The sequence below is a fragment of the Equus przewalskii genome, chromosome 1 (assembly GCF_037783145.1).
Source record: "Equus przewalskii isolate Varuska chromosome 1, EquPr2, whole genome shotgun sequence".
Classification (NCBI taxonomy): Eukaryota; Metazoa; Chordata; class Mammalia; order Perissodactyla; family Equidae; genus Equus; species Equus przewalskii.
Window position 1 is genome coordinate 122,765,223 of NC_091831.1, and position 8,939 is coordinate 122,774,161.

At 42.7% G+C, this 8,939-nt stretch overlaps 1 long non-coding RNA gene across 1 annotated transcript; it reads right to left on the reverse strand.

The window, feature by feature from the left end:
• Positions 1-1,717: 1,717 nt before the first annotated feature.
• On the reverse strand, positions 1,718-8,281 carry LOC139083644 (uncharacterized). The gene is made up of 3 exons (XR_011540528.1): positions 8,034-8,281; positions 6,407-6,645; positions 1,718-2,005 (listed from the first exon to the last, which is right to left on the reverse strand). It is a non-coding gene; the product is annotated as an uncharacterized lncRNA (long non-coding RNA).
• Positions 8,282-8,939: the final 658 nt, after the last annotated feature.

The following is an 8,939-nucleotide window of genomic DNA, read 5'->3' on the forward strand; positions in this document are numbered from 1 at the left end:
TATGTTGTCTTCTAGGAGTTTGAGAGTCTTACATTTTACATTTAGGCTTATGATTCATTTTGAATTAATTTTTGTTAAAGGTGTAAGGTCTGTATCTAGATTTGGTTTTTTACATGTGGATGTCAAGTTGTTCTGGCACCATTTGTTGAAAAGACTATCTTGGCTCCATTGTCAAGGATCATTTGACTATCTTCATGTGGGTCTATTTCTGGGCTTTCTTTTCTGTTCCATTGGTTTATTTGTCCATTATTGATTATTACAGCTTTATATTATGTTTTAAAGTCAGATAATGTCAGTCCTCTGATTTTGTTTTTATCCTTTGATATTGAATTGGCTATTATGGGTCTTTGCCTCTCCATATAAACTTTAGAATCAGTTTGTTGACATGCACAAAATAAGTTGCTGGGATTTTGGTTAGGAATGCATTGAATCTATAGATCAAATTGGGAAGAACTGACATCTTGAGAATATTGAATCTTCCTATCCATGAATATGGAATATCTCTCCATTTATTTAGTTCTTTGATATCTTTAACTAGAGTTTTGTAGATCATTGTCTTTAAAGCTTCCAAAGCAGTTAACAAAAGCCATACAACTAACACAATCTTGATAATTACCACTGTTCCCGTACTGTTCAAGTGCCAGAGCTACTACATAACCCAGCACTTTACTGTCCACTTCAGTGAGAGCCTTAGAAACTGTGAAATAGCTGCTTCCCAGGGGTTATCGACACACCGCTTACCACTAGCACTGAGTCCCTATTGCTGTAGGACTGGCAAGGGATCCAGCTCTAAAACCCCATTCTGGGGTCTGAGTGCCAACTGTCTTAGCACCAGGGACAGCAGGGTTGAACAGACTGGACCAGGTGAGGCCAGTCTTTGCAAAAGTACCTTTCTTTTCCCCATTAATCTGTGCACTGGGGGCATCGGCTGGCCTTCTCTGACTGAGTTGCCTGCTCTCTGATTCTCTCTTCTGCCACACAACTTCAGGGCTAATGCCTCACTCCACTGCCTGACCATCTTCAGTACTATGTAGAAGACAGATCATGAGATTGAAATCAGACAGTTCTGGGTCTGAACCCCAGGCCCACTCAGGGTAAGTCACTTAACCTCTTAGATCTTCAGTTGCTCCATCTGCAAAATGAGGTGAGAATATCCATTTCACAGGGTTGATGTGGAAGTACCTGGCTAGTGTTTGGCACATAGTAAATGCTAAACACCCGACTGTTTTCTTTCCTTCTTCCATTATCAGCCATTATGCACTGCTATTCCTAGAAGTAAAGGGTTAAAGATACAATGCCTTCACCTACAGGCATGAATCTCTAGTTTTAAGGGCTTCTGAAGACTGAAAGTGCTCTGTGATGGACAGGCTTTGGGCCCCTTCAGCCACCCCTCCCTGCCTGTACCATTGTCATGCTCTCTGTGGCTGTTGGTCATCACGGCCAAAGAGCCATTACTTGTATAGTGCAGCACAGTGGTGAAGAGCTCTGGTCCTGAGTTAGATACAATCTGGGGTCAAACTTCAGCCTCGCCTGGCTGGTAGCTTTGGGTAATGCACCTAACCACTTGGACTTCTTTATGTTTTAAATGGGTATGATAATGACTGTGTTACTTCATAGGGCTGTTGTGGGGATTAAATGGGAGAATGCACAAAAAGCATTTAGCATAATGGCCTGCACGTTCTACGTGCCCAGTAGAAGTTAGCTGTCATTGTTATTACTATTAGAAGAAGACCTGAAGAACATCCTTTATTTCCGTAAGCTTAGTCCTGTTCTTGGATCCACATAGACAAAACAAAAGTCATTTGTTGTCATCCACAAGGTCTTGTGTTGGTAAAGGTGAAGGGCGCATGAATGCAAGACAATGAAATCACTGCAGTATTCGTGGGATCCAGATGGTGAAGATAACACGAACCACAGATTCATTTAGGGGTAACCATCACAATCCAAAAATGTTTTTAGACTTTGTTTCAGGGATTCTGGTGGGCTGGACACCCTGAATTTGGTTCTAGAAGAAAACAATGAAAAAAAAACCTGGATAAATAATTTTGAAAAAAAAAATTTTTAAATGAAGACCTGAGCTGAAAAGAAAATAAGGAATATCAAGAAACCAAAAAAAAAAAAAAAAAAAAAAAAAAGAAAAAGGAGGAATAACAACGATGATAACAATAACAGGGAAGCCAGGTAGTTAAGCTACCACAGATGCCAGTTCACCCTAAAAGTATTTGCCAAGAACAGACAGCCTTGAGCTTCAGTTTTTGAAAGCTAGATGTGGTGTGGGAGATAAAATCTCGTGCCCACCTAGCCTGGTAAGTGTAATAGAGACTCTTATATAGAGCTGGGACTCTAGTGAAAAGGTGAGTGAGAAATAAACCCACCAGGCAGGAGGGGACAATAAGTAAACTTGACCTTGCCTGACAAGACTTGTCACTGAGTGGAGAGAAAAAACATTCTTTGAGAAATCATAATTACTGGCTTGCCCTAATGTAGGTCTCCAGCCCAAAATCATTCTGCTTATATACTCTAAAATTTTTAAATAGAGAATTTAGTTTAAAGTAGTCTTAGGTTTATAGTACCTCAGACAATGACAGAAACAAACATAAATTATTTGGAGAAGCACAATTTCATCCTTAGACTCAAAAAATTCCCATGGATAAAATTTTATTTGTGCTCATAGTTAGAAGTCACAAAATAGACATGAAAAAATGTGGTGAGCAAGAACCAGCAGAAAACAACAGAGAGTAGAATCAGACCCAAAAAGACTTTAATATTAGAATGAATGAATACAGAATATTAAAGTATGTTTAATACATTTATAGAAATTAAAGAGAGACTTGAAAATAGCAAGGAAAAGGAGAGGATTTAAACAAAAAGACCCAGAGGAATGATAAAAGAACCAAACAAAACATCTAGGAACAAGAAAGATAGCAATGGAAACTTAAAATCTCAGCAGAGGGGGATTCAGCAGATTAGAAGCAGTTGAAGAGAGAATCATGAACTAGAAGATAGGTATGAGGGAATTAACTAGAATGTACACCAGAGAGAAAAAGCAATGGACAGTATGAAAGAAAAGTTAAGCAACATGGAGGAGAGAGTGGTCTCTATTCAGAGTTGAGGATGAGAAGACAGAGAAATTGTGCCTGAGAATATTCCAGAATTGTTGAAAGATACAAACCTTAGAACTAAGATGCTCTGAATTTCAAGCAGTATAAGAAATTCACTCCTAGACACATCATGGTGAAAATACAAAACACCAAAGACAAAGAAAAGATTACAAAAGCAGCCAGAAAGTAGATTACCTACAAAGTAATTACATTTATGAGCAGAATAGAAGCCAGAAGACAGAAAAATGTGCTGAGAGAAAATATCATTAGCCTAAAATTATACACACAACAAAAGTATCTTTTAAATTAAAGGGAAAATTAAAGTCATTTTTAGACAAACAAAAAATGAGGGAGTTGAAACCAACAAATCTTCATTAAGGGAAATTCTAAAATCCTATACTTGCCACAGAAGCAGTGTGATCTCAGTTGTGATCCCAGATTCCAGATAAGACACACAAAAAGGAATTAGGAGCCAAGAAAGTGGTGAATATGTGTGTATATATAAATAAATATTGACTGTATAAAAGAAGAATAATGCCTATTTTTTGATTAAAGGAAAAATAGGATAAAAAATAAACCCCAATAATTTGCAAGTACGAGGAGTAATCAAGTTAAATATTTTAAAGTCCACAGATTATTCAGAGGAAGAGTAAGGATATTGATTAGCTTTAGAGATTGTTAAATATGCACATTAAACTTTCTGGAGTAACTACTAAAATAATAAAGATAAAAAACTGAATGAGAAAAAAATCAACCCTCTCCTAAAAATGACAAGTAAAGAAAAACTAAATAAGAGAAAGAAAAGAAGTGGGATGAAAGTATAGTACAAAATAAGATAGAAAAAATAAGGCAAAATATGCCAATAATCATAAAAAATATAAAGTGGCTAAACTCTCTCAGTAAAAGACTAAGATTTTCAGAGTTGATTATTTTTTAAATAAGCAAAATTCAGTTTATACACTGTTTACTAGAGACATACCTAAAACATGACACAAAAGCTGAATGTAAAACTGTGGAAAAATATATACCAGGCAAATACTAAGCCAAAGAAAAGAAATGGTGTGGTGATATTAATATTAGACAAAATAGTATTTAAGGAAAAAAGCATAACTACAGAGGCAGAGTATCTACATGATAGAACATTCTTTACCAGAAAGATGTAACAATTCTAAGTGACATGAACCTAAAAAGAAAAAGCCTTAAAATATATAAAGCAAACATTGACAGAACTATGAGGAGAAATCAACAAATTCACAATCAAAGCAAATTTTCTTTTTTTAAAGATTGGCATCTGAGCTAACAACTGTTGCCAATCTTCTTCTTTTTTTTTTTTGCTTTCTGCTTTTTCTCTCAAAATGCCCCCAGTACATAGCTGTATATTCTAGTTGTACGTCCTTCTGGTTGTGCTGTGTGGGACACCACCTCAGCGTGGCCTGATGAGTGGTGCCATGTCCGCACCCAGGATCCAAACCAGCAAAAACCTGGGCCACCACAGCAGAGCACATGAACTTAACCACTTGGCCACAGGGCCGGCCCCCAAAGTAGATTTTTAACCTTCATCTTTCAACTGATTTTTCTAAGAGATAAAAAATTAACAAAGATATAGAATATTTGAACAACACAAAGTTTGACCTAATGGAAATTTACTGACTTTTGCACTCAAATAGAACACATATTCTTTTCAAGCACACAGAGAACATTTACGAAAATTGATCATGAGAAAGGCTGTGAAGTAAGCCTCAAAATTTTCAAAAGCATTATTGTCACATAGACTACATGATGTAATCTCAATGCACTTAAGTTAGAAATCAACAACCATACCAGCAAGAAACTACAAACCCTCAGTTATTGTGGAAATTTAAAAAACAACCACTTCTCAACAACTCTTGTGTTAAAGAAATGAGAACAGAAATTAGAAAATATTTAGAATTGAATCCTAATGAAAATATTATACATCAAAACATTATGATGCAGCCAAAGCAGTATATATAGGCAAGTGTATAGTCTTAAATACTTATATTTGAAGAAAGCTTAAAAATTAATGAGCCAAGCATCAAACTTAGGAAGTTAGAATAAATGCAGAAATGAAGGAAAGTGATAATAGAGATAAGTGAAGAAAGAGAAAAGAAACATACAGTAGAGGTAATAAAAACACCCAAAAGTCAGTGTTTTAAAAAGATTAATAAAATAAACATTTGCCAGCTTGAGAAGAAAAAAAGGCACGGTGTAAGAAATACAAAAATATCTTCCATTTACAAAGAGATCTCATGTCATTCTTAGCTTTTTAAGATGAGAGTTAAAATTCCTTCTAACTTCAGTCTGAGTTCCTCATGGGAAACCTGAGACTGGAGACTGAATGTGGCTTGCACAGAGACAGAGAGTTGAGGGCCTATCTGCCACCCATCTTGCACTCATCTGACCTTAGCACCAATCTTTCCTTTTACTTGGCCTGACACCTCTTGCAAGAGAATTCTTCCTTTGAATCAGAGGCCATGGTACCTCTTAAAATAGGTGGGTGAGTACTGAGGATGTGTGTATCTCAGGGTTCCCTTTTAGCCCAGTAAATTCAACCCACCTTCACGGAGCCTGTATGTTGTGTGGACATGGTGGAAAGATGAATGCAGTGAGAGTGAAAAATTAATGATCTTAACCTCTAATTACAGAATTCCTGTTAGAGAGGAATCATAGCTTTGGAATAATAGCTTGGTAAGCCACTGGGACAGATGGTGAGGGTGCTCATGGGAGTCCAAGTCACAAGTGATGGTTAAGTTGCAATGAGTGAGAACATGAGAAGAATTTGTTTTTTTCTCCTTCAAGGGCTGGGGAGGGAAGATCAGAGGAGAGGGTAAGAGGAGAGAGGAGGCAAGAGGGTGTGAGGCCAGGACCACATGGATTGATGTGGTCAGAATATATTCTCCTGGCGGGTGGAGTGGCTGAAGGACTTCTAAGAATGAGGCTTACTACTCTTTAGTCTGACTAAATGTGAGATGCTGCAATGTAGCATGTCCATGTCTTCACTGTAAAATATTTTCAGTTAACCACTTCCCACTGTGAAATTGAGAAAATGGAAGGTCAGTGGTCTGTGACTTCTGGCTCCAGGAAGAAAGAAAAATGGAAAGGAACTTAATGTCAGTGGTGACTGTGGGAACGTGAGCCCACTGGGAATTGGCAGACTATCTTGTAGGGGAGGACCCTGAACTTCTCCTTATTGAGGTGAGGAAATTGTGTTTGTATCAGTTAGGATTGCATTCAGCTGCCAGGAAGAGCAAACCCCAGAGGGGGATAAATAAGCTAGGAGCTAGTACCGTGTCTCAAGGCTGTCATGGGGACCCAGCTTCCTTCTATCTTGCTGCTCTCAGTGTGTGGCTTCTGTCCTCATGGTTGCATGAAAGCTACTGCTCCTGCAGACATCTTGCCCATGTTCCAGGAAAGGAAAATGGGGAGAAAAAAGGCCAGCTGCATGAATCCATCCTCTTTTGAAAAGCTTTCCCAGAAGCTCCATCCAGTGACTTCTACCAGGTGTGGATCACATGGTTACACTTAGCTGCAAGAGAGTTGGGAAAGAAGACAATTTTAGCTGAGCATATTGCTTCCCTGAACAAAATCTCAGTTCTATCATTAAGGAGGACTCAGAGAATGGTGATTGGGTAGGCAATTAGCCGTGTCTGCTACAAAGCTCATCTAAGCTAGAGCTAAGTGGGCTGGGAGATCCCAGGAGCCATCTGAGTTATGTGGAGATGAATAAGACAGCCCTCGAGGAGTTCACAATTTAGAGAAGACAGACACCTAATTGGAACAAGAAGAACACTGAATTATGTTTTAATATAATGTGGTTGGGGGGGGGGGGCAAGAGAAGTAAGCACCGGGGCTCTGAAGCACAGAGGGAAGACAGCCTGGCTGGAGAGGGGAAGGGACACCAGAGCAGAAGTGAGTCCCATGTGTCTGAGGGTGTGGTGAGGTGGGGGCCTCCTTGGCAAAGGGGACCCTGTAAGTGACGTGCAGGGATGCGAATCGGTGTGGTGGCACCAGACGGTTCATATATGGGGACACTCAGGTCAAAGGTGGGAAGGGACAGGATGTGATGTTGGAGACATCAGCAGGAACAGATTGCCAAGGGCTCTCTCTCCTAGGGGATGGATCTTGGCCCTCATCTTAAAGGCTCTGGGGAGCCACTGGAGAGTGTTAAGCAGGGGTGTGACCTGATCAGAACTGTGTTTTGGATGGCCATCCTGGCAGCCACGTGGGGAGTGGCTTTGCTCAAGCAGGAGACAGGGCGGGAGGATGCAGAGGAGGCGAAGGCTGCAGTGGGGGAGGGATGGAGAAGAGGCGGTCTCTGAAGACTCTCAGATGTATGGGGCAGAGTCTGTGCTGCCTCTTCCCGAAGTCTGTAGTCTGGATGATGAGTTTGTGGTGGTGCTCTGTACTAATTCAACTCAGGAGGAGGGGCAGGGAGGAGGAGCCATCCCTGGGGGTGGGGGAATCGAGATGAGCTCCTCACAGGATGTACTGCTTTTGGAAAGAGCACTTTAATCAAGGAGTGTCAGATCTAAGCAGATCTTCTCCTTTTTTAAACTTGAGGAAATTTCCCTGAGCGGGGCAAGGGAATTGTCTAAAGTCACAAGACTGTTGGCTAAGCGGACTGGAGTCCACTCTCCTGACTCCCAGATCTGTGATCATACAGCTCATTGTGCCTTTCTGTCTGTCGTGTTGGCCGACTGTCACCTTAGGAAGAAGGGTCCTTGTCCTGGGGAGATGCATTCAGAGAGGCTTGGAGGCTTAGCAATTAAACTTGGTTGCAAAGGTCACGGTTCGGGGCAGGGTGCTGGGAGGCGGGCAGAGGAGGCTCCGGAGGGGAAGGGGAGGGGCCATCTAGGCATCAGAGGGAGAGTGGAGAGATGCGGGGAGATGCGGAGGCACTGCCAAAGACGTTACCTCAATTGCCTGTGGTCCTCACAGCAGCTAGGGATGTTGAGGGTCCTCCATCTGTGGACAGAGTGGCGCTTACAGGTGACCCAGGTTCAAGTAGTCCAGGCTGGCCTGGAACCCAGGACTCCTTGACGCTGAACCCTGCGCTCTTCGGACCTGCTGCTGTCGGGGTCTTCAATCGCCATATCGAGCCTCCTGCGTCCGTGCGGCTGATGGACCCGACCCTCCGCGGGAGCAGGGCCCACGGTCGGCCCGCAGGTGGCGCTGCGCCCCCGAGCAAAGGCGGCACGGGCCGCAGGGCTGGGGGCGGACTCTCTGCTCGGCCCCCGCCCGCTCGCCGAGCCGTGGCGCTGCGGCAGGAGTTACCCTGAAAGTGCCGGAACGAAGGAGCTTGCAGACTTCAAAGGAAATTCCCAGAATTTCGGGAGGGGCCAGGACCGGCGAGCGTGTGTTTTCAGGGCCAGAGCAGGGGCCCGGGCGCCTCGGCAGGAAAAGGGGCAGCCCGGGGCGTGCGGCGTGGGCGAGTGGAGACACATGGGGACCTGCAGGGCGCTCTTCCCTGGCTTTCCCCGGGTCTGTGATGGGGGCGGGAGGGGGGTGGCGCAGGGCTCTGCCAGCGCTGCCTCCCTTTGACCCAAGCCGCCCCCCAAGTCCTCGCTAGTCAAGCCCGCGTCTCACACGGAATCTGCCCGGAGGATTCTCATCAAAGGCCACAGCCTCAAGGGGTTCCACTGAGGAAAGAATTGCGAACGGGTTTATTACCATGTTTTGCTGAAAAGCATGAGCGCAGGTGTCCAGGTGGAGTTTATTTATTTTGCTTGGGGAGCGAGGGTCAAGAGGCTCTTAGTCCCTTGCTAGCTTGTGACTTGGGCTCATTGCTCCTCTCTTGGGACTCAGCTTCCTCATCTAAGT